We start from the raw sequence: 27,037 nt of genomic DNA on the forward strand, positions 1-27,037 counted from the left end.
ATGCTGATGTGATCTTTCCAGTTATTGAATGTTTCATTGAATTTTACACTATACAACTTCAAATGCTGAAAAGCAGGCGATTCATTTTGTTAACTGTTGTTCAGTACAGATATCCAGCTCCATAACTATACACTTTGATTTGGTACATGAGAAAACTTATTTTTCATTACATCCCTTATCCTCCTAATGACATTTCCAAACAGGATTTTAAGAACTGTGAAGCAGAAATAAAATTATGCTCAAGTTCAGAATTGATCTCATGGAATAGAAAAATGGCAATCGTTGCGAGGGAATGTTAAAAGGCCTCAAAACCTAGTACATTTTCAATTCAAAAATATTTCTCAAATCACGATCATCTTTCAAATGTCCCTCAGCTTTCCAATCAGAAGAGAGACTCATTGAACAAAAAACGCAGTACAATGGGATTTCCCCCCAATTCTTTCAGTTTTAGCTCAAGCATCACCACCATCAGCATTCGTATGTTCCTCTCCTTTTCAATAATGAATCAGGACTAACATTTCAGTTACCTGGATTTAAACAAAAACCTAAAAGAACCATGAAATTGCCTCTGTAAAGCACATTCTGTGGTGACTTTTAAATAGCTTTAGGAATAATATGGAAATAAAGAATATTGTTACAGCAAGTTTTATGTCTTCTACACACAGATGCTAGAGCAATTTCTTTCTTCCAGAGAGAGAAGGGAAAAACATACTAAACTTTATAATACTCAGCCAATTATAGCTTCCTGTCATTTTAGTTGTATTAATTATCTGCATTAGCTAAGTTATCAAAGATAGAAAGGGACTAACAGCAACTCATTTCACATTACATTTGTTCTACTACACAGTATGACTGTAATTGATTTCAGCACCTTCTCCCATTTACATATAGGTACCGAGGAATCCCACCACAATCCCAGAGTGTTACAGCTTATAGGCACAGGGAGAGACACACTACCGGAAAGGACTCTACTGGCCCACTCTTCTCATCTTATTCTGGATGTGCTGAATACTTAGAACACAGAAGGGTTATGATTTGAACCCAATTTCCCCCAATTAGTGAGCTGATAATGAAAAACATTCCCAACCACTACTACCACTATAGTAATTTGATTAGAATAGCAAAAATGGCTACAATATCTTGACAATGACTCAAAATCACCTCAACCTAACTATCTATCCCAACAAAGACAATTTTCTCAGGAGATACCACAATCAAATAAAAGGAGGAAATTTGCTTTCCAGGTGATATATTTCTAAGGAGGATATGTAAGAAAAATCTTCCATGAAATCCTACTCTGAGGCTTTATAAGGGCATGATCCTTGGGTCTTAACAAATGGGATAAACTTGGAGTGGGGTCCCTGCACAACAGACATCTTCCAAAGACCAACCTAGCTAAACAGAAAAGATCCATTACCAGAAGCTTAGCCACCACACTATGAATTTTTCAGCCACAAAAATTCATCTGATTTAGAGAGGTTGTGATCCGTGTCACACTAGTGAAATCAAGATCTATCAAATAATCAAAGTAAACAGACAAGACTGAAAATGAGAGAAGTAAACACACATATAAGGAGAGAGAGTTCAGGAAGCACAAGGGCAAAGTATCCAGGGCAAAAGACTATCCTAGAACTAAAGCTAAGAACCTAAGGCCAGAAGAGATTGATAGCAAGTGGAAAATGTATTCAAGGTGTAACATGAATGAGTCACGTTAATCTACTTTGCAGTCCTTCTGGGGTTTCAGGAGTTCAGACAAACAGACCTTAAAAGATTAAATGGTCAAGTCAGGGTCTCCAGGGAATGAAATGGAGGTCACTGATTTCTGAGTACTTGTTGATCAGGTGACCCAAATTTCCAAGGCTTGCATTAAAGGGATCTTTGCTCCGAGACCAATAGCCAGAATCTATAAAAATCTATCTGAATTAAAACTTACATGTTGCACTTTAACCCTGGAACTAGAGGTGCAAGTCAAGTGCTTTATCTGTACAGGCAAGCTGTTTCTCCCCATACCAGGAGTATTTTAATGAAATGAGACTTAAGTGAATTGTTGACACGGGCATTAAATGTTGTCATTTAATATCAACAGTGTGTTTGATTTGTACACAGTTATGAAATGTCATTCGGACCAGAGAGCTATATTGAGGTTTACCACATTATAGGGATGGATTTCCAGAGGGAAGTGAACTGATCTGTCTCAAAATAAAATGTGTTTACATTAACACTTGGGGGAAACAGTCAGCCCTGCAAACATAGATGGAGAGATAAAAATAAGATCAGCACAGAACTCAACTTGGCAGAGTAATAGTATATAATAAAATTTTGGTTTCTGGGCATAAACAACATATCACTATTGTACTTCTTAGTTTAATTATCATTTTAAAAGATAGGACATATACAAACTTACTTAAAAGATCTGAAGATACTAATCCTTATCTACTCAAAAACCTACAGGAATTATTCCTTACCAAATCAAATACAAACTTCTTAGATTGGCATTTAAAGTCTTCCGAAATCTAATTCTAACTTATCTTGCCATCTAATTTCATAGTATTCCCTTCTCTTTTATTCAATGTTCCAAATTATGCTCCATTTCCTAATTTTATTCCACTTTCTATGACCTCTGTGTCTTTGCCAACACTATCTCACATGGCTAGAATGGATAGAATAATACCTGTTCCTCATATATCTTCCTCCTATGCCCCACAAAATCCTCCCACATCTACCTATTGACATTCCTATAAGACAATTCAATTGTCTCCTCCTGAGAGAGAGCTGCTTTCATCCTCCAAACCAAGTGGGGGAAAGGGAGGGGGTTGGAACACAAGGTTTTGCAAGTATATGTTTTGAAAACAAAAAGCTTTAATTAAAAAAAAAAAACACTCCACTTCAGCCTTTCATATACACTTAATCATTTTCCAATGTGCATTATAATTATTTGTGTACATGTCATCCCAAAGAGAAAAGTTACTTTTCTCTAAGATACAAATACTAACCCATCACTTAAAACAGTCTCTTTAGTATCACAGATATTTCTGTCCATGTCTTTTTGCAGAATTTTAAGTTGAAAGAAATCTACCTTCCTCCTTCCTGAAGCTTGAATTCCCTCTATATTGACTACCAGTGGTCACCCATTCTGCCTGAAAAGCTCCATTAGCAAGGAATGATAAAATCCAATTCTCTTTTTAAGAGATCTCTGTCATGTCGAGTTTCCTCATTCTGTGAGCCAAATCTACCTGTTCATAGTTTTCTCCTTATTAGACTGTAAGCACTTAAAAGCAAGCTCTGTATCAAGTGTCACCTCCAGCAATTTGCTAAATGTCTTACAGAGAGTAGATACATAATAAATGTTTGTTAAATAGGAGTTTACATGCTGGAAAAATAGCAGCTCTGAGAATTCCATAGGTTTCAATTTCCAAAATAATTTGGTGATAAGGATAGTTATTGAAAAAGAAAGCAATAGTGTTGCTGTTTTCTCAAAAGCAAAACCTTGAGTAGTTTCCTATTAAATAGGCTAAAAGACAATGAATGGACTCTGGCAGGAATCATTGAGCTCATCTGGTTATTCTAAGTGCCTTATAAATGTGGTATTCTTAAGCGTCAACAATCAGCCATCAATTATGAATTGCTGCCTATGGACATATCTTAGAAATTGTCTAGTCATACACTTTTCTAAAATGCTAGAAGATTGGTAAACTCTAAAAAAAAACCAATCTCTCTTAAAACCATGGAAGCAACAGGAGGTTGGCTGAGGGCAACTGAACACAACTGTGTCCAACTTCACTTGTTTTAATCCAGGCCATGGTCCAATCAAATGAACCAAACACTGCTCATATCAATTCCTAACTGCATCTGATCATGGCTTTTAATTTCACTCTCCTTAACTCCTTCCTGTAAAATAGTCTAGAAGCCAAAATCATTTCCCTCTCCATCCAATTTTACTACTTGCTTCATTTCTGTGGTATTTCTTCACTTCTTCAAAAGATCTGTGGTTTCATCAGTGTGGGGTTATTCCCCTCACTGATGCAGATTTGAAACCTTTCCAAGCCTCGGTGAACAGTCTTAATGAGTTTCTGTGGCCAAAAATATTCCTCAGCTGGTGACCAGAAATCTGGTAATGAGCCTCTCCAAATTTAGCTAGACCAGGCCTCAGATGAGAGACAGTTGATCACCGGCTGTACTCAAAGCCTTTCCAACCAGGAGGAAGGATTTGTGCTCCATTCCACACAAGCTGGGAGGGCCATCGGTGACCACCCTGTCAAAGTGATGAGGCATCAGAGAAAAAGCTCTGGTGGAGATACTGTTATGTTTTAGTGGTTAACACTTCCCTTGAAGTTATGTGGAAATGTGGAAAACTTCCCTTGAGTTAGGCTTTAGTGGCAAGAAAAATTTTCTCCTAACACACACACACACACACACACACACACACACACACACACACACACACACATTTTTTTTTTTTTTTTTTTTGGCATGAAGGGAAGACTTGATCTTTTATCTTCCTATTAAAGTTGGCTCAAAGATAGCCAAGACCAAGAAGAAAATTCTCACGCTAGAAAACAATGCTGTGATAAGCCTTTGTTTACAATAGATCTTAATTCCTTATCCTTCACAAGAGAAAGCTGTAAGGTCTCTGGCACCTGGCTAAAAATAGCCCAAGTAGAAGCAGGTGACAGAGATAAATGTTTTCGGGAGACACTATCCAAAGCCTTGAAATTTAGTAGATTGTAGTATCTTTTTTTTTTTTTTTTTTTTTTTTTGTGAGACTAAGAAAGGTAGAAGAAAACTACTCCTGATACAGAACCAGAGTTTACAAAAGCTGCTGAAAAACAGCCTAGGATAATGAAAGGAACACTGAAATTTGGCATCAGAAGACATGGATTTGAAAACTAAACTCTACTATTTATTATCTGTGTGGCAATGGACAAGCCACCTAAATTCTTCAGGCTTGAAGCTTCCTCATCTGAAAAAAGGGATTGGTCGAATTTAGTGATACTTTATTTTATGTTATATATACATATGATATAAATAAAAATGTTAAATATAATTACATACAAATGTTTTATACATTGTTATATTAATCATATATAAATATATCCAAGACTGAGAAAATACATGATAGGAAAAACCTACTAAGGATTCTCTGCAATATTTTAAATGAATCTAAATTTTGTAATCATAATAGTATTTAAATAGCAACACATGAAATAGAATTATACTGTGCTATAAGAAATGATAGCTATGATTAATGCAAAGAAGTGTGGGAAAACTTATATGAATGCATACAAACTGAAGCAAGCAGAACTGGGAGAACAATACACACAATAACTTCAACAATATAAATAGAAGAAACAAGGTAATCAAAAATGAATGCTGAAAATTTTTGATGATCAATGTTGGCCCCAAAGAAGAGATATGAGAAGGCACCTCACCCTGATCCTTTGCAGAGGTAGAGAGAGAAAAGAATAGAATAATGCCACAAATAATTTCAAACTTTTTTGATACATTAATTTTTCTCAAGTTGTCAGTTTTCCTTTTTTTATTCTTTGTTGTAAGAGATGATTCTCCAGGAATAGGATAGGAAAATGCATTAGGAAATGAATGATATGAAAACAAAAGGAATCAATAAAATTTAATTTTAATAAGTTATGTGTGTTTGTGAAACGATGTGAATGTGAATATGTTTGCCCGTTGTTCATTTTGCTAAGTCCCATTACAATTTTGTTGGAATTAAAGATCAACATGATGATATTTGGGGCACATGATGATTCATGATTTCTGGTAAAAACCCATCAGGGCCCAAAGTTGCTAACCACTAGACTAGGTAGTTTCTAAGGTTCCATTCCTCTACCATGGCTTCTACAAACTCCTTTACTAAACATTTCTAATCCAAAGAATTTAGGTTCTGCTCTCAATTCCGAGTATTAATTTGCAGAAATTATAAGAATGATTTTCACAAGGACAGGGAACCAAAGCATAGTTCCTCTATATGATTCTGGTTTCTAGCTGTAAAATCCCTTCAAAGCATTTGGCAAAAGGGTAAATTTAAAAGCATGCAAAATGTTTATAGCTTGTGGGCTTATTCTGCATGGTATCAATGGCATATATGGTAATAAAAGACTTTGTAGTTACAGATGCTCTTTGAAAGCAGGAACTATTTACTTTGTGTCTTCGAATCTCCTCCCCTATCATAAATACCTGAAACAAAGTGAGCCCTTAATAAATGCTTATTGATTGATATTCATTGTGCAGCAAGGTATGCTGAAGGAGAGATAGGAGGCAGCATGTGCTGGTTAAGTCAAGTCAGCACAGCAGCATCTCCATCAGAGCCTGACAGAGCCGACCCAGGACCCCAAGCCCTAGAAACTGGGGGTAGTAATGCTCCCAGGCCAGAGCTGTCATCCTGGGAAGTCATTTGCTTAAGGGTGAAAGCTGGTCCCTGCTCCTGCAGGCACAGAACAGAAAGGTCTTGCCGCTGAAGTCCTGGGTACTGCCAAGTGGTTCAACATCAAACCAGGAGAAATCACATCTGCTTTGCCTCTCCAGCCCAACTACCCTGGGATTTTTCCATCTGACTTCCAGCTAAAGCCTTCCCTGTGTTATCTCCCCATTAGGTGGTGAGCTCCCAAGAAGCAGGGCCTAACTCTTCCACGCAGTACTTTACACATACTTATCCATTTAAGTGAACTAAACACTTATTAAGCACTTACTATGTACAAGGTAAATGTTGGGCATATTTGACAAAAAGTTTCAACCTACCTTTCCTCCCTTATGATATCACTCACCTTTTCTTGCTGCTCCTCACCCAGGATATGCTCTCACCCAACCTTTTTGTGGACTCCATTATTCCCTTCTCCACCTCCCCCATGCCTGGAACATATTTATTTCTCCTCCTTAGAATCTTTATCCTCCTTCAAAACTCAGCTGTGGCACGAACCTTTACATAAGATTTTTCTACATACTCCCCCAACTGCTAAAGCCTCCTTCAAAAAACTACCTTCTTTTTAATTTGTATATTCTTATTTATAGAGTATCTTCTCCAAAAAGGTAAAAGTTCCTGAAAGGAAGAATTATTTCATTTTCAACTTTGTATCTTTAAGACCTGGGACAGGGCCTGACATATAATAGGTGCATGCTTAATAAATGCTTCTTGGTTATGCAAAGTAGAATGTACAGATAACGGATGGGAGGAAGAAGTCTAGAAAATGGATTCTTAAATTGGATTCAAAGGGTCTTATGGATCAAAATTATATCTTTGTTTTCACTAACCTTTAACTGAAATCTAGTATTTCCTTCAATAATGATTTTTTTTTAAGTTTTGGGAAGTGTCCTGTCCACACTATAATTCAAAAACAGTTAAGAACTTATGATTTATAAAAAGTATAAATCATGAGTTATAAAAAGTACTATAAGAAATAAAAGAGGGGAGATTGCATGAGGAGGAGGGAATAAAGGAAAGAGAAGAGGGGAAAATCAGGAAAGCCTTCTTGGACAAAGTGGTACCATGTGAGTCCCACAACAACCTGTCCAATAGATTCTGACAGACTCTGAACTAAGAGAGACCTTAGAAAAGAGACCTGATCAAAATCCCTTCCTTTTACAGATGAGAAGGACCATAAGGCCCAGTGAGGCTAAGAGATTTCCCCATGGTCCCTGAGTCAGTGGCTAAGCCTGAGCTAAAACCTGGGACTTCTGACTGGCATAATACTCTTTATTCCAAGTCTTATAGATGGAGAGACTAAGTGAATAAACACTTACTGGAATAATTCTTTGCTGAAAAAGCTTCCAGATATGACTTACTGGAAGAACTTGGGAGATGTGACTACTGAACACTGCAGGTGATCTGCAAAAAAAAAAAATAAAAATCACACACAAAGGAGATGCCTCAGAACTAAAATTAAATAAATGTACCAAATTTCAGAAAGGAGAATAAAGTGCTTTCTTCAGACTCCAGACCAATGAGTTCATTCAAGCTTTTAATTAAAAGCTTGGATCCAAAATAAAGCTATGAGGAAGACCATGAGCTAGATTCCCCTGCATTGGGGAAACTGAGCCAATGCTCTCAATGATCCCAAATTGCTGAATCCTGGAAAAGTCTATCTTTAATATTAATATTTCTCAGGGTAGCAGATCATGGAAAAATAGGATTTCAGTAGAATTAAAATATCAACTCTTCATTAAGAAAATATTAACTCTTCATTTCTTCCTGATGTATAACATCAGGAACTAATTTACTCAGACAACATTGGGAATACTGTTTCTAGCTGTAGATGCCCCATTTTAGGAAATATATTGACAAATTAGAGGGGCAGCAAGATGTAGTAAATGGAAAACTGGCGTAGAAACCAAAAAGCTCTGGGTTTGAGTCTTACTTGATCCTGAGCAAGAGAATTTAATCTCCCAATGCTCTAGACACCCCCTAGTAAGTTGGAGAAAAGATGCTGACATGATATTAGTAGAGTAGAAGTCTCTACCCTACCAATGAAATCAAAGGTACAATTCTTATAAATTAAGGGAGCATACTGATGAGAGCTAATTAGAATGGTGAAAGTCATGAAAACCAGGCATATGAAAATTAGGAGAAGAAAGCCTGAAAAAAAGAACTAGAAATGAAGGAGAAAAGAGAATCATTTTCAAATACCTGAAGGGTTGTCATAGAGATAAGGACATTGGACTTGTTTTGCTTAACAACTGGAAAATACAACCATGAGTATGAGTAATCAATGAGTAGATCTCAGCAATGTGTTTCACATTAATTTGATGACAAACTTTCTAACAATTACACTTTAGAAAAATACAATGAAATATGCCTCAGGATGTAGGAGTTCTTAAAGTGGAAACTAGATGATCACTTCCCAAGGATATTGAAAAAAGACCCCCTGCTTCAAAAATTATTTGGACCAGAGAACCTCTAAGATCCCTTCTTTCAACTCAGACTCTTTTGAGTCTAGATACAGCTAGTTAGTGGCAAAGTAAAGGTTCAGCCTATAACCTTTTAATTCAACGCTGTCATTACACAATAAAATCAGATATCTACTCTTCTACCCACAAATCTAACATACAAATTTGTCAACCAAGATGTAATTCTTTTTATTTAAAATAGTATTTTATTTTTCCAGATATATGCAAAAATAGTTTATCATTCACCTTTGCAAAACCTTGTATTCCAAATTTTTCTCCCTTTTCTCCCTTTCCTCCCTCTTCCCCAAAACTGAAACAACCTAATATAGATTAGATATGTGCAATTTTTCTAAATATATTTCCATATTCATCATGCTGAGGAAAAGAAAAAATCAGATTAAAAGGGAAAAAAAACACAAGTAAAAAACAAGCAAACAACAACAGAAGGATGAAAATTCTTTGCCTTGATCCACATTCAAGTTTCCATAGTTCTCTCTCTGAATGTAAATGACACTTTCCATCACTGGAAATGCCTTGAATATAATCAATCAAAGGTTACAATCAAGAGGGAAGCAGATCCATCATAACTTTCAACTTTTTAAATTAGTAAAAAAGATGTCTTCATACTTACTATCTGCCTCTCTCCATCTGAGCTGGGTCCTAGGGAAGAATCTCTTGTTACTCTCCTTCTGTCTTACAGCTAAGTATTGAAGGTCTAGGGAAAGCACTGAAGATGAGCAAGCTGACAACATTGACTTCCTCCCCTGGGCTCACTCTTTATATAAAAAACACTTGGGGGTAACTTGTTCAAGCAGGTTGCTGGATATCCTCTGCATGACAGAGACAGCCAAGAGTGAAAATACCCAGGAATGAAAATAATTGTGTTTACGATTTTAATCTTGGATTGATTTATATTGGTAGAGAGAGTTCAGGAGAGCAGCCTCTCTGTTTATAAAATGAGGAGGTTGGCAGTTCACAAAAAGCAGGAAATCTATCCTAAAAGGTCCAGTCATCAGCTGAGCTTAACTCCTTCCTTCCATCACCTCCTGCATCCCCAAGTCTGGGTCAGCTCCTCAGCACTAGATGGAGTCTGTGAGCCCAGCTCACACTGATATCATTTCTGGCAAGATGCCTAGGGGTCATAAAATAGTTTCATGAGGACATTCTTGTTCTTTTTGTTCTTCTCCACAAAGACTAGTAGCAAGGAGAGGCAGATAACCAAAATCAACTAAGGCAGCAGCTAGGGAATGGATTCCTTAAATTCTGGGCATACTTCAAATCTATCCTGGATTTTTGTCAACAAGCTGACTTAGGGTTCACCTTCTTCTGTCAACACAGAAACTAATGGCAACTTAAAACTAAAAAAGAAAAAAAATCATGCTGTGAATCATCACATTCATTATATATGTGGTTTATATCGTTTTAATACATTTTTTAAAAATCCTGAATGTTTTACCAGATGGAGAGTATCTATATTTTGACATCCATGGATTTTTAATACTTTCAAGAACATGAATAATCTTTCCACCGAGAAAAACAAGGTGCTCCATGACTTCTCAACCTGGGTTCTTCTCAATCCGTGTCTTTCCTTAAGTATTCTAAGGCTATCTACCCTTTATACTAGAAGACTTCCTTAGTCCCTTACTATCTTGGGGGTACCAAAGAGCATCCTACGTTGGTATCTCTACTCTCACTACACAACCAGCCCATGTTCTTTTCTAGTTTGTGGGGTTTTTTTGTTCTTGATTTGCTCATTGAAATCTGCCAAAAGCAAGTTAGTAATTATCCTGCAATTCACATCCTTAAAGTATTGTCTGAAATACTGGCCCAAGATCACACAACCAGTATGTCAGTGGCAAGAATTTTCTGGTTAGATATGTCCTTAGTAGTGTGTTTTTCTCACTTCTAGAAAAGTCGTCATATCAGAAATGTGACTTGCAACTACCATCTTTACATTGTCCATAGAGTTACTTTAATTTTGATTCCTCTGTCCAATCATAATACATCAATGAGAAAACATTATTGTGAGAGAGAAGGAATAGCAGGTTTGGAATCACTGAAAATGATGTACAACCTTCTATATGCAATCCAACCCGAACTCCCAACTATTCCATTTTAGGCTCAGCTCACACTGACTGACTGACATACATAAATACATATGTATGTGAACTATGTGGCCACATGTCACTCATTGTCTGCACAAAATACAACTTTATTCAGTTTGATTTGTTTGTTTTTCAGGGCAGATAGCAAGACCAATCCCTTTTACCTTATTATAGATTTCATTGAAGAAGCTTTATAGTATTCTAGAACTCAATGCAATTAGTACAAGGTCATGTATGAATAGAAGCATTTAGGGAATTAAAAGGGAATCCTCCTTTGGTTTGGCCTCTGCAAAGAACATTCTCTAATATCATAGGTGGATATGACTCCCTATCTTACATCTTATCTGATGTTAATTCTTGACAGATCATTGACCTAAGTTATCTCCATACTTGCTTCTGTCAGAGTCTGGTTCCATTTTAAGGCATATATGAGACACCTTTTTTAAAAAACTGCATTTCTATAAAAAAAAATTGTTTTTCATTTTAATTGAACAGCAAGCAAAATGAGATCTCACTCTCTATACTTATGATTCAATTGTGTGATTATAAAGATGTAATCTGCTTTAGGAAATCATCTGTAAATGCATACTCTGTTTCCTTCTTACATTTTTATCAAAGTTACCCTAAATAGATGCATAGAACATTGTCAAGTATTTTAAAGATGAGAAAAGTAGAGATATGAGTTGGTAGTTATTGATGTCTTTTCAGCTATCTATTTTAATAAAAGAATCATCTGTGACTTTTGCCATTCTTTTAAAATTTAAGCCTTCTAAAGTAACTTGAGAATTCCTTCTTGCCTTTGAAATTTATCATCTTTCAGATTTTTTTTCCTATATATATTTGGACAAGCTAAACTATTCTTCCTGACCTTAAGTCTAGGGGTAATCATTACTTATGAGGTACAACTGGGCACACTGAGGTAAGAAACCAAATGTGAGAAAACTTACGTACATCATTTCCCTTTCTTACTCCTTGTTGCACTACTTTATTTCAGATGTTCTTACAACAGTCTGCTAAAGCTTAATTTCATACCAAACCCTCAACCAGTCTATTTTCTCCCTCAGCTGTTTTTCATTGTTTTATGAAGCAATAGTCTTTCCAACACTCCTTTCTGTAATATTTTGCAAATTAGCTTGATATGACCTTTAGTAACCAAATTAAATTTGCTTAGCACAGAGATTATATGTTGACTGTGTAAGGTGACTTCTGTCCACCTCATTTTTAGGATGACATTGTAGTAGTTAAGCTTCTCCACATGCTGATAGTCAGAATCAATATCTTTACTTTTATCAGTTTCTAAAACAGTTTAGATCTGTTTCGATCTAAAAGTTTGCTTAAACAGACTGCTTAAATATGTGGAGTTGGAAATGCTAAACTTATACAGAATCTTTTCATATTTATCCTTTCTTCTAATGTGTTATTTACTTTGACCTTTATTCTAATCAGGAAAATACCTGACTGCACAGAGACATCTGATTCTGAAACTACTGGAATCAGTCATTTTTCTGTCAATGACATAGTCAATTAAATTTTTATGATGCTATTTGAAGTCTTGCCACGACTGGCACTTCTAACTCTCTTCCCGGAGAAATTATTTCTGACATACAGATGCAAAGCATCTTGATTAACCAACAACTTTGGCCTCTTTTACTTCTTGAGAGTAAATCTTATTTTCCAACATAGTGTTTTAGCATCAGCCTTATGCATTGAAATATCAAAGTATATGTTGAGTTAATCTTGAGGATTTTGTAGAATTATTCTATTTCTTCATACTCTGTAAGGAATGTTAGCACATAATCCAGGATACATTTGTAATAGATGACAAGGAAAAAAAAAAACTAGCTTTAATACCAATACCAGTAATATCTACTAGACGGTTTGATCAAGATTTTGAGGATAGGCTTCTCTCTGTTCAAATCAAAAGCTTTTATTTAATTCTAAATTTGGGTGATTTTCTTCACATTGGGATATACTGCTGCCTTTATGCTAAAAAGAACCACAACTAACCTTTTCTGTTATTATCCTTTACTTCTCTCCTTGGATTCTTCTGACCCCTTTATCTGTCTCAGACATGAATAATGACACTAAGTTGGAAAACATTCATTTCAAATTAGTGATCCTTCTCCCTTATCTCTTTTAATTGTGTTTTCAAATCCCTACGTCTCCTGTTTATTTTAATCTTAAGAGATCCAAAAGATCCATTTGCTTATACTCTCCAAGACAACAAAAGGGAAGATGATTAAGTATCCCAAAAAATAATGTTTTCAAGTTTGATCACAGACACTATATGATTTGGGCAAGACATTTAGAATCTGTCTGCCTCAGTTTTTTCAACTGTAAAAAAGATTACAAGGGTAATTATGAGAATCAAATAAGATGATGTTTTTATAGGATTTAGGACAGTGCCTGGCACATACCAGGTATTTAATAAATGCTTGCTCCTTCCCTTCTGGTTTTAGTAATAGAAAAAATTGCCCCATAACCAACAAGGATTTATTGAGCATCTACTATATGTGTCATATATTTTCAGTTCCTCCAGAAATATGTCACACTAATCACTAAACAAAAAGTGGGCACAATAGTATTTTCACTTTATGCTTTGCTTTATTTTTTCTACCTCATTTTTTTCCCCTTTTGATCTGACTTTTCTTGCATATCATGTGACAAATATGGAAATATGTTTAAAAGGATTCTACATATATAACCTATATCAGATTACTTGATGCTTTAGGGTAGAGAGTGGTAAAGGAGGGAGAGAAAAAATTTTAGAGCACAATTTCTTACAAAGATAAATGTTAAAAACTCCCTTCACATGTATTTAGAAAAATAAAACACTATTAGGGAAAACAAATAAACAATGGGCATAAAGTATACTAAAGGTACATGTTCTACAAATAATAGAAAAAATGCTTCAATGAACCCATGTCAAGAAAGAAGGACTTTGGGGGAAGGAGGGGAATTAACCAAAAAAACCTACAAAAGCAACAGAGTGCTGCAAGTCTTGCCTCAGTTTCCTCAAATGTAAAATGAAGACGATAATAATAGCACTTTCCAGTGTTGCTATGAATAACAAATGAAATTTTTGTAAAGGGCTTAGCACTTGCACTGCCCAGCCAGTAGTTGGTGCTATAAAAACGCTCGTTCTTACTATTATTAAATAACAAAGCTAGAAGGTTCATTTGTAATTATATACATAAGTTTCTGTAGAATAACTTCTCTCACATGAAAAATTAATTAGTCCAGCTTCCCCAGTGACTTGAAAATTCCAAGTTGAAAAAAATCTTACAGCAAAATGTTTCCACAACTCAGTAGCCTCTTCCACACTGGAAAAGCACCACCCTTAAGTCTTTCTCTGGCAAAAAATGGAAGGTGACAATTGAAATGTTCCTCCTTGTTAGAGGAAGAAACCTGCTAATTCATTTTGTGCATACTATGGTGAAGTGTTTCATAGATTCCTAAGAACATTAACATTTCCAACCATTCACAAGAAGTTTGTATTCAAGGATCAAGTTGACAGCGCATGCATGCTCTGCATTTTTATGTGGAAGTGCCAATAATTGGCAGCATCCAAAAGCAACTCCACAGTTCAAGTAAGCATCCTGAAAGAAGAGGTGCCATGTGCTTCTGCCTTTCATGTTTAACATCCTGCAAGTGGCACAGTAGTATTCTTAATAATGACTGAAGTTTTTTGTTTTTATTTCCCGGGTGGTTAGGTTGTTTGTGAGGATATGTGGAAGGTGGGGTGGGGAGCTGATATTCAAATTTGTGGAAGAAAAGTAGGTACGGCCGTATGATTCCAACAAAGCCAGAGAACTTTCAAGCATTCTATAAAAAGCCATCCCAAAAGGGTATAATGGTATGCCACTAAGTATTATTGTTAAGGCTACTCTAATATGCTTAGGTGGGGCATTTAAACTGCATTCAGCAAATTTCACTTTTAAGTGCAAGTCATGTCCACAGGACCAAAGAATTCAGGTTGGAAATGAGCGTACTGGTCATCTGCTATAAACTTCTTACTTTACAGTTTGGAGCTCAGAGAGGTAAATTGGTTTGCCCAAGGTCGAGTAAAAGGAGAGGGGATTGACACCTAGGTTCTTTCATTCTAAATCCGGTATTCTTTTTATTATACCATATTCTACCTCTTGCATTTGGGTTTTTCATCCACAAACAAAACCAACAAAGTATTGTCAAACAAAATGCCCTTGAGTTATAAAATAGAGCTTTGACCTACAGTAACAATTTAAGGGATGGTTCTAAAGGAACCTCTCTTTCATTAAGATCAATTTCATGATGTTGCTCAAATAGAAATAATGGCTAAAGTTTTCAGACTCAACAGTACCTGGATCTGACCAATGTTAACACCTAAAATAAAAAAATAAATAAATTTTACAACAAAGTTATTCCTATAAATTGTTTATAAAAGCCTAGCAAATAATAGCACTTTAAGTGTATAGGAGGCCTCCCTAAACACAACTAAATAACAAAACGTCTATTTTGCTGTTCTAGCTACTATTTAAATTAACAGTAATTTGGACTTAACTTGTATCAAATCTTATCATTAAGTGAGAAGAGACCTGAGGAATCATCCAATCCAATTCTCTCATTTACAGAGGAGTATAAGAGCTTAAGGAAAGTTAAATAGCTTATCTATGTTTACAAATCCAGTTGGGGCAGTCATAACTTGAATTCTACCTGAAGTCCTAGTCCAAAATTTTCTCCATGTAGTATAGTACTTAAATTTCATCCATCATTCAGAAGGACACAGGATATGGCTAGAGCCTATCCAGTATGAATAATTTGTCATTAAACCCTACTTTCCCTTCTCTGTTACCCTCCTCCCACTAACCCTCCCCCCCATCCTTTGAGGTTCAGCAACCATCCCTACGAGTTTTTTAAATAAAATGTCCATCAGCTTTAGGACTAAGTAAAATTTCACATATAACTGGCTGTAGGACATACTTTACATCCCATCCAGTCTTATACCAGTGACTACTCAGGACAGACATCTTGTCATCTAACACCACATTTAAAGTCTTTCTGTTCCCTTCTTCCATTTCTTGTTCTTCTTCCTTTAGGAACAATGATTAAATCACAAACTTACTAATTGGAAAAAACGTACTATTGGAAAAGGTGTGGCAATCAATTATCTTATGCTCAAGTGTAGACTAGACCAAAACTCCCCTCCCTACTCCCTTACATGTATGTAATATCCCCCTATTAAAATACAAGCTCCTTGAAGTCAGGACTTTCCTGTTTCTATCCCAAGTCCAATGCAGTGCATGGAACCAAGAACATGGCTTATTATTACTCTGTTATAAAGACAAAGTCAGGCTCCTGCAATATCTGACAAAATTATATCTGACAGAAGATGGAAAGCATCAGGAGAGAGTATCAAAAATACAGGAGTCCCTCAATTTCTGACACATCTTCACTACTGCCTAAGCCTGTGTGTATCTTGGGTATCCCACTACTCAAGGCTCTCCTCAAAAAAACATTGGAAAAGCAAGCATGGACAGGAATAGCTCCTCAGGTAACCATAGTCCTCAGAGATACATTGGGGTATTCTCCAGAGAGATCTCATCTCAACCTTCCCTCTGTCCAAGTTGATTCTCCTTCCCGCCCCTTCAAAGACCCTGGCCTCCTGGGCTAGTTTACAGATATTTTTTGCATTAAAAAATTTTTTTCCAGTATTTCAGGTTGGCTGGGATTTCAGACTTCCTATTTTTGTAGACATATTGAGATACAGTTCAGTAATTCTTGATTGGAACTCATAATTTTGAATGATGGAAGGGAGGAAAAATCTGGTATCTTCTGTCATGTCAGGCCATATTTAAATAATTCAATTCCCTTTTATTTAAATAATGAAGCAATTGCAACTTCATTGGGAAAGCGCTTACATGAATCTAAAAGGAAGCTGCCAAGAAAAGTAAAGCAAACTTTTAAAGCGTCTCCCAAACCTGGTCCCTGAGAGGAAAGCCAGACTAAGAAATTTCAGTCTGAAAGGTAATGTTTTGTAAAATTATAAGCCACTGAAAATTGGAGTTGAGAATGGAAAGTATCATCTCAACCATAACTCTAATAAAAACAGCTAATGAATAAGTGCATTCTGGCAAGAATAAATAAAAATTGCAAAGCCTGATATGGACAGTGCAGCATACAGAAAGGAATTCAAGTGAGTAAACATCAAATGAAGGATTATCCTGATTTATGAAGAATCCAGTCCAGCAAGAAATTGAACTAGGAACCTTCTATATCCAAGAACAGCAGGACTACTGACTACCTGTAGAGCTCATGGAAAATGTTTCGGGTTTAGTTATTTTGTTCCGTTTAAGCCTCAGTTGCACGGGCAAGAAGCTGATGTACCCAAGAATAAGTCTCCTCAGAAGTTCCCCATGACCAAGCCCAAGCACAACTCCTTAAAAGCAAAGCATATGAGGCTACACTGATTCATTTAGGGCTCTGTATTGTCCATTCATTTTCAGTCATATCTGATTTTTCATGACCCCATTTGGGTTTTTCTTGGCAGAGACTGCAGCGTTTTGCCCAATCCTTAGCCAAGTCACATGACAGAAGAGGAAACTGAGGTAAACTGGACTAAGTGACTTGCCCAGGCCCAATCAGCAATTAAGTATCTCAGGCCAGATCTGCACTCAGGTTCTCCTGACTTCAGGCCCAGCACTCTCTCCACTGTGTCGCCTAGCTGCCCCCATTTACAGCTTGGTAGCTGATGAATTTGTTCAATACTGGTTAATCAACCTCTGCTAGGGAAGAGTCGCTATGAGATTGCAATAGAGTCATTAGCATTCATTTTTAATAGAATGGGATGTGAGAGTTGGAAAGGACCTTAAAGATCATCTTTTTTCCAGCATTTCATTTTACACATGTAGAAAGCCAAGTTCCAGGGTGAAGTCTATATGTATGTATAGATTGTGATCAACAAACATAAGACTCAAAACTTAGATGTGACATATTGATCGATTGTATTAACATCCAATTGATATACGTTCAGAACACCAATCTTCTTCTCAATTCTACCTTTAGAGATTAAAACACTTTGTGATCAAACAGCATATTACTGAGGAAGCATATTCCTTATAGATTATGAACCTGGGAAATCAAGAGACCTGAAGTCCAGTCCTCCTACTTAGTTTTGTGATACACTAAGTGATTGAATTCTTTGGATCTCAGTTTCCAGACCTGTAAAGTACACAAGTTGTGCTAGATGACCTCTCTTGATCTGAAGTGCTAGGATTCTATGTAATACCAAACAGCTGCAAAGTTGCATGGGATTTAAAACAAAATACTCCCTAAGTTCCCTCTCTATCCCACATTTAACAATTCAAATAGTCACCACATTTAAATCTTCCTTTAAATTCAACTTATCAATATACCCACCATTGTGCCAACAGAACCAAACTAATGTTGGGTTTTTTCCCCTACCCAAATTAATATAACCTTCTTTTAAATGTTCAAGGCTAACTTCATGCGGTCCCAATTTGGAATTTACAGAATCTAGATACCCAACCAATATGATTTATTTTGAAAAAGTTCTTTTAGCTATTAGACTGATCCAGATACTCAATTCGATTGAATTTTCCTTACTCATTTCTAGCCTAGCTGACATGAATCTAATAAAGATCTATTAGGTTTTTAAATTTTATCAGAGGATTTCAGAGTTGGAGGCTTTTTTGCATCATTTTAACTTATGACAAGGCATAGCAAGGATCCGCAATTCACTTAATCACTCATCATGTAAACAAAGAAACCTCTTGAGAGCCAAAGAGCAACATGTGCATGGATTTGCAATGCATAAGGAGTTTTTTTTTCAGAGAAACAATGCAATCTATTCAGTAGAGAAGAGTATGCTATGCCAATTAAATACGTTGGGTTCCATAATTATAACTGCAATAATGAATGGAAAGGAGTATTATTGCTTCACAATGCAGTTCTGTATTCCATTCAGTGATTTGTCTCTTGTCTGCTTCCAAGTAACCTTTAGTTTCTTCTTCAGATTAGATCTTACTGTAGATTACTTCCCACTATTATAAATATAGACATTTCCCTTTCCCTAAAATAAAGCACTTACATGCAACTTAAATAATTTTTTAAAAAATGCACACTTAAGAACCAAAGACTTAAATGTATTGGTTTTTTGTTTTGTTTTGTTTTGTTTTCATGTAAACATTCCAACTATCTCAGACAATTATATTTACCTTGAAGAAGATGAAACTATGATTAAAGTTGAATGTAGACCTGTTTCTCTCTAGGAAAGATTTCAGTCTTTTCCTTTTCCTTGACGGGAGATGGATTACAGCAAGGAAAACTTGGCACTTATTTTGCTCCTGACAGTTCAATAGTAGCATTGGCCAGCTGTTTCTCCACAACTGGTGAACCTTAAGAAATTAAATTGGAAAGACTCACACACAAAAAGTTAATTCAAGATGGTTTAGTGACTAGTTACAGCCATCGCAGAAATCTGAAGGATTTCATTCTGGACCATATGCGCATATGGTTTCTCTTATCCTCACACTTATGCTTCAGTGGGTTCAATAAATTTTAAAAATAAATTACCTCCTAGTACTTCACCATAACATTTCAGCCTTCCTAGGCTCTCCATACTTGGGCCAGATGATTTCAGTACATTTTTTTTTTTGCCCGAGTTTCTATTAAACCCTCTACTGACTTCCCACAAATAGGATTTAAATTTTAGAACACAAGTAGTTAGGCATTTTAAAGACCTGCAAAGCAACACCTGGACATTTGGCCATTATACCTTCCTCCCTTTAGCCGCCCCTTCCCCTCAAACCTTTTCTCCCCTGGGAAACAAGTGGATTTGCCACCAAAAAATAAAAATAAAAATGTTAGGGTAGAAAAAGCCTCTCACGTAATCCAGATTATGGGCTTTACCTGGACTCTTCAATCTTATCTCTTAGAAGCAAATGCTACAGCACAGTCAGTCTACACAAGGGTTAAGGAGGTTATACACCAACACTTTTCATTTTAAAATGACACAATTCCAACATTTTTCCTTTTGCCATAGGTATTGGTTTGTCACAACAGCAAGCTTCTGAGAAGAAACCTAAAGGCCAGTTTTCTAGGTGTTAGAGCTGTGTCAGACAACACAGTATTAACAATAGCCTCAAACAAAAAGAGCCAGTTGCAAAAAAACTAACTCCCCAAATTCTGACAAAACCCTCTTCTTCTCCACTTAGCCCAGTACTAATAAAGCTGCATCTTTTGGCTCTAAGAACTAGTAATATAAACTATAGGATTTATTGGATTCAGACAGTGTCCTACCACTGGAGATCTCCAAGCACTTTTTTTAATCAGTCTTAAAACAAAAACAAAACAAGTGTGAAAATTGCCCTAAACAAGTTAAATGGGAAAATGGGTTAAATTGTAAGGAGCTGTCCTTGCCCTTATCAATTCTCAATTACTATCGCTGTCTGACCTGGCCTCATTAAAAGTCCCTACATCATGTACAACAACAACAACAACAACAATAATAATACAACTACATGTATTAAGCATATGCTATAACTGCACTATGAATGGTACGGTACCCTGGGATAATGTACAGAGAGCAAACCTCTTGAATCAGACTGAATTGGGTTTGCAACTCCTTCTGAGACATACTAGCTGCATCGCCCTAGTCAAGTCATTAACCTCAGTAATTTAAATAATTCTCTAAAACTTTAAGTTGAGGAACAATTATTGAACTACCTAGGGGATAGGAATTTTCCCCTACTAAGAATTTCTATATGGAAAACAAAACAAAAGCTATCCAATTTCTCTCTACTAGGGGCTTTCTATATGGAAAACAAAACATATCCAATATATCTGAATCCAAGCCCCAGTCCCAGATTTCCAATTGCACATGTGCATTCCACATCACTATTCTCCTCTATCTGCCCCTAAAGAATATAAGCTCCTTGAGACTGATTTTGTCTCTGAATCCCTACTGCTTAGCATAGTTCTTGATATATAGCAAGCACTTAATAAATGCTTGTTGATCCAACTAGATTCAACTAGGCTATGCAAAATAGACCTCAAATCATTTTCCTTCCTGTCACAATTCTAATTTACAGGCTTATAACTTTTAGCCTGGAATACTAACATCAGATGGATTATATCATACTTTTCCTCCCTTACCAAAATTAGACAAACCTGTCTATTCTCTAATTATACTCTAAATACTATATACCACTAAAGACTCATGAATTTCCCCATCAGAAACAGAACCTTCACCTGCCTGAAGGATGCTGTGCTGGATCTCTGTTACTGGAGCTATAAGTGAAGGAAGACCAAGCCTATTGCCTTCATGTTCCAAAAAATTTACATAGCTCCTTACAGATTGGTATCTACTGCCTTAGCAGCCCCCAAATCTGGTGAACATTTCTAAAAAATTGATATCCAGAAGGAAATCCCCTAGAATCCCAAGAGGCTCTGCTTGTCCTAAACCTCTACTTCCCATTTGTAGAGAGAATACTCTCAAATTGTAGCTATAGTAACAGGCAACTCCATGAAGCTCAAAGTTACAATATATAAAATGAAAAAGAAAAAAAACGGATAAAAGAAGGAATTAAAGTTAAGCAAATCTAAAATAACACTAAGACTTCAAAGTTTTTCAGTGGAAGTTTAAGAATGAGGAAGATTAGGATAAAGGGAAGGGTTTAGACAATGAATATAAAAGTAACACAAATTTCGGGCTTTTTCTGGCTAAGGTCATATGTTCTTAATTTTCCATGTTTTGTTTGCCATTTTAGATATCCCTTTAATTTGCCATAATGCCTTCCTTTTTGTATGGTAGAAGCTCACTTGCTTATTTTTTCTAAGAGTTTTTTCTCCCCCAAAGAGACCGATGTTTTTATACAGTAATTTCATGTGATTATTTTTCAAAATGTATACATACTCTTATCTGGATGCTTCATTGTGGTATCACATCATGCCATAGTTTTTAAAAACAGTTTCTACAAAATGGGTTTCACTTGGGATATACCAGCAATCAAGGGACTGAATATACTGTCAGATCAGTTTAGTTAAGTAGAGAGGTTAGCTACTGGTAAGTGACAATTTTTTTGGCCATGGGGTCCCATGAATAGATTAAAAATACAAAATTAGATTATCATAGCCTATGTTGTAGACCAACGTGACATCCCATTGCCTCTAGCCTATAATAACCTCCCATCTGATGGCCTTACTTCCAGGCTCTCATAGTTCCAATCTTATACAACTTTTGCCAAAAAAGCACAGTTCTGATGACCTTCCCCTTCTTCAAAAATCCTCAATGCTTTCCAATCAAGCAATCAATCAACAAATATTCATTAAGAGCCTACTATGTGCTGGACACTGCATAAGCCCTGCCTAAAGAATGAAATAAGAACACCTTAGCCTTAAGTGCCTCAATTCTCTGGCCCCAAGCTCACTTTCTAGCTAACTTACCTGCTGCTATTATTTTTTAAACAGTTTATCTCCAAGAAATGAGACTACACATTGTTTCCCAAAATACATCTTTTGCTTTGATGTTTCTCCTTGCTTCAAGGCTCCATCTACGAGACCTTTTTAGATTTCCCCAGCTATGAAGGATTCCTCCAATTACTCCGCATTTATTATGTACATGTCTCGTAGCTCTCTCTAAACCTCAGCAGAATGTAAATTCCTTGAGTACAGAAACAATTTCATTTTTGTCTTTGGAATCTCAGCACTGACAATGCATAGAATTGTTTATTTGTAGTTTGATTTAGGGATTTTGTTGTTGTTGTTTTGGGTTGGGGGAGAGGGGGGTTGGATCCAATTCCTGGTGAAGGGCTTCTTTCTCTATCAAGGCAACTGCCCTTAAGACTGATGATCTATCTCAGAGAGCCGCCTAGAGCAGTGGTGTAAAAGCCCACCAGAAACAGATCCCTGTGGGCTACAAATTGACTTAGAAAACCACAAACTAATATTGTCTATGTTGCATTGCACTTTCCTTTATTCTATTAAACAGTTCTCAAATATATTTTAATCAGGTCCCAGTCTTGCTGGGGAGTTTTGTGGACTAAGGCATACCCCGGGTGATCTAGAGACCTAGAGAGTGGTAAGTTCACTGGTCCACAGGTCACACAACCAGTATATGCCACAAGTAGGATTTGAATCCAGGTTCTTTCTGACTCCAAGGCCAACTCTATCTACTACGTCGTGCTTCCTCTCTCCTGGAACATGGAAGATGCTCAATAAAGGCTTGTGGCATTGGAATAACCTAATTAATGTCTACAAAACAAGAGAGGACAATAGTTAACATGGAAATAGCTTTGCATATTATCTTCTTAACACCCCACAGCTAAAAGGAGCCCCTCCGGTTATCTATCCTCCCACTCACCAGCATGACACACTCTCTACTGAACCACCAAACTCAGGTTTTCAGGCCATGGTGACCTGTGCTTGGCGAGGTGTACTGGCATCATCAGTGGCCTCTCTGACAAATGCTATATCTCATCTCACACAGAATTAAAACAGATAATACTAGAGCAAAACCCCATGAACCTATTAAATATTCTAAAAGTAATTTGTTTTTGATGTAGAGGAGGGAGAGGGAGGGGAGGAAAGGAAGTCACAGAAAAACATCATTATGTTGCAAAGTATCTAAGTGCCAACAAGGTTAAGGGTTATAACCACTGTAAGACCTAATTACTCTGCAGTGGGGGTGGGGGAGAAAGGGTGAAGAAGAATGACTATTTTTTCTGACAAAGGCAAAGGTTTGAAGGGGGAAAAAAATTCTCATATGTGTGGCGAGCTACAGGATATACACTGGCAAAAAACCTTCTCATATGTATGGCAGTATACAGGATACACTTTGGCAAATAGGAGAAGACTTCTATAGTAGAGGACCACAGAAGTATAAAGAACCCGCTGATCTATAAAGGAAAAATTTGCAGAGAGCAAAAGCAAAGCTATATTATCAACAATAGTGAATTTCACAACACTGGATGCAATAAATCAGTCCTGCACCCCTTGGCTCTTTTGTCCTTCCCCCCCCCCCAAAAAAAATCTTGATTTCCCCAATTCTATACTTGGTAAAACATATGCACTTCCTGGCTTAAATAATTTCTTAATACACCAGCACACTTCAATAGCAGAAAAGCAATTCAAAGTACAAAATGATGTTACTGTCAGAATTGTTCTCCGCCTACAGCTTCTAACAGAAGAGTTTTAACTAGGTTTAAGAGGTTTAAGAGATCTCTTTGTATACCTATTTCTTGATTTATGAAATCCTAATATTAATATAGTAGGCTTTTCTTCCATTCCTTCATGACGATGAAAACATCTGTCAGTTTACAGTCAGTGGGTACTGTGATATTCTGAAATGGATTTCAGAACAGAAACCAGTTACATATGCCCATTGGATTTTCTTCAGTACCTGTATTTAAGGACATACTTACCTGCTCCGAAATGAAAAGCATCAACACATACATCAGCTTGCTCTTACTGAAAAATATAAAAAAATGTTAAACATAACAATTGCTATCTTCAAGATAAGGAGTTTTCTTCCCCAAATGAGACAGCCAGGGAGATGTCTCTTCCCAATCAGTGACAAGACTGAAAACAAAAAGGAACCTAAAGTTAACAAAAAAAAAAAAAAATCACACACAAAACAAGTTTCCAGGTATACTTAACTTGTCCATGTTTTAATTCTTCCCCTTCTACCAAAAGAAAAAACAAACAAAACAACAACAAAAACAAAACAAAACAAAAACCCAGCACCTCCATCAAGAGTAGTACAAGTTTCTGATGAATCATCTTCAGTACAATGCTTTCTACTCTGTTGTGTGCTAGAGTCTGCTGACCAAGGCTCCAGGCAATCTGTGTCTGTTCCACTTTTCCTTTACATTGAATCAATTAGCAGTGTTAAATATTTAACACATTAGTCTTATTTCAGTGAACAAAACAATTCGTAAGCAGCCTAGGTAGTGGCAGAGCAAGATAGGAAATGGACCAGAAGTGTAGAAAATTGAATGAAGGAAAAAGTATGTTTTAGGTGAATGTGTATTTAAAAAAATATATAAATCTATTCACAATTCACTGAAGATGGATTGCTTGTTTCCTTCCTTCTACTGACAGGTCTTGAATCTTTATAGAGAACATTAAATTAAAGCGCATAATGGGTTTATGTAGCGTAGTGCACATTTGAGACATTAGTCATGTCCCTTAAGCATTTTTCTCATTTTTTAAACCTGACTTAAGCCCCATTTCCCCATTGAAGAGGGAAGGCCACACCAACCCACAAACCACATCTGCAGTCTGGTGTGCCATTTCTTACATGCATCATTGTAAACAGAGGTTGTAATCATATTTACAGCTATAGATCATTACATTTCCAGGACAATTTACTACAAAGAGTGAAAAGGTAATAGGGTCATTGAAGTGGGAAGTACTCCCCTTCCTCCTTCAAAACGTACTTTTGTTATATTACCAAAAACATCTGTCTTGCAGGCATATGAGGGTAAGAGCACATGATTCCCTAAATTCTAATCCCAATTGTGCTCCTTCCTGTGGCTCTATGGTACACAGATCACCATCTGTCTGGGCCTAAAATTTAAAAAATTAAGCAAGAGGATGGCCTACCATGTTGCTCTGACTCTTGTACTCTGATTACCACCAGGAAACAGCTCATATCAAATCAGGCAAGCACAGGGAATTCCTAATTCAGATCTTGAGAAAACTCAGGCCTCCCAATGGAGGCTAGGCTACTGCTTACTTGTGGTTCAGAACATTCAAAGTCAATGTCAGTGTAGAATGTTTATCTCCTTGACTGGGAGAGTGCTTCAGCAGCAATTACTAGGAAGCTCTCCTGTCTACTGAGTTTACAATGTCAAGATGACCCCACATGAATGCTATTTTAAAAGATACACACAAAGTACAGTCTCTGCTTATCAGGGCATCTAGGCAAATCTGATGCTAATGAGGAACCTGAAAAGAAGAATGAGCTGGTTGCTTTACATATACCTAGGTTTCATTAGCATTTTACAAACTCCTGCATCATATTATTTTTATCTATAAAATAATTACAGTCCTTGATCTCTGCTGGGGAGATCTGCTATCTGTGTGAATGCAGTACTTAAAGAGCAAGGCCTTTTGGTCTCAAATAAAAAGAATAAAAGAATAAAGAATGCATGCACGTTTCATAAAAATCTAACTGTAGAGAAAACCTCATCACTTCACTTCAATGATGGATCCTCATCAAGTGATTTTTTTCCAATTTAAAAAACTTGTCCCCTATATCTGCCTCTCAAATGCTAGAACAATTTTTGTACTATTTTTTCTTTTTGGGGAGAGGAAAAGGAAGAGACTTAACAGTTTACATTTATAGAGTACTAAAGCAGTTTCCAAAATTATTTGAACATTACATGAACTTAACAGGATATATAAAGTGTTAGTATTATTATTCCCATTTTACAGATGAAGACACCGAAGTTCAGGAAGCTACACAGTTAAGAGTTCAGTGGCAGAACTAAAATGGGAATCAAAGTCTTTTGGATCCAATTCAAGTGCTCTGTCCATTGTATTGTAAACTACTTTGAGATCAATGTAGCAAAACACTCAACAAACTGCATGTGATTTTCATTTAACAAGTGCCTATTACACACACACACACATGTGCACACATGTTTGTAACCCCCATATCACATTAATTAAGTAAAACAAGGGTGAGGGAAGAATATCAGTTTTCTATATACTTGACAACTTCTTCTCCAGCTGGTTAAAGAATTCTTAGTATTTCTTACAGGAGTAAGAATTAGATCTTGTGGATAACTGTATAAATATGTACACATATATTGTATTTAAGATATACTTTAACATGTTTAACATGTATGAGACTGCCAGCCATCTAGGGGAAGGGGTGAGGGGAAGGAGGAGAAAAGTTAAACCAGAAGTGTTTGCAAGGGTCAACGTTGAAAAATTACCCATGCATATGTTTTGTCAATAAAAAGCTATAATAATTTTAAAAAGAGAGAGAGAGAATTAGATCTTTTGCAAAATGCCAATCGCATCCAGAC

General features: G+C 36.4%; 1 protein-coding gene and 1 long non-coding RNA gene across 7 annotated transcripts in view; both read right to left on the reverse strand.

Annotated features, from left to right (window-relative positions):
* Window positions 1-27,037, reverse strand: part of CADM1 (cell adhesion molecule 1) — a 348,388-nt gene that overhangs the window by 280,072 nt on the left and 41,279 nt on the right. The gene's annotated exons all lie outside the window — the stretch shown is intronic.
* On the reverse strand, window positions 7,174-26,837 carry LOC116422557. Its single transcript, XR_004233217.1, has 2 exons — window positions 19,217-26,837; window positions 7,174-7,840 (listed from the first exon to the last, which is right to left on the reverse strand). It is a non-coding gene; the product is annotated as an uncharacterized LOC116422557 (long non-coding RNA).

The sequence above is a fragment of the Sarcophilus harrisii genome, chromosome 3, assembly GCF_902635505.1.
Source record: "Sarcophilus harrisii chromosome 3, mSarHar1.11, whole genome shotgun sequence".
NCBI classification, from domain to species: Eukaryota; Metazoa; Chordata; class Mammalia; order Dasyuromorphia; family Dasyuridae; genus Sarcophilus; species Sarcophilus harrisii.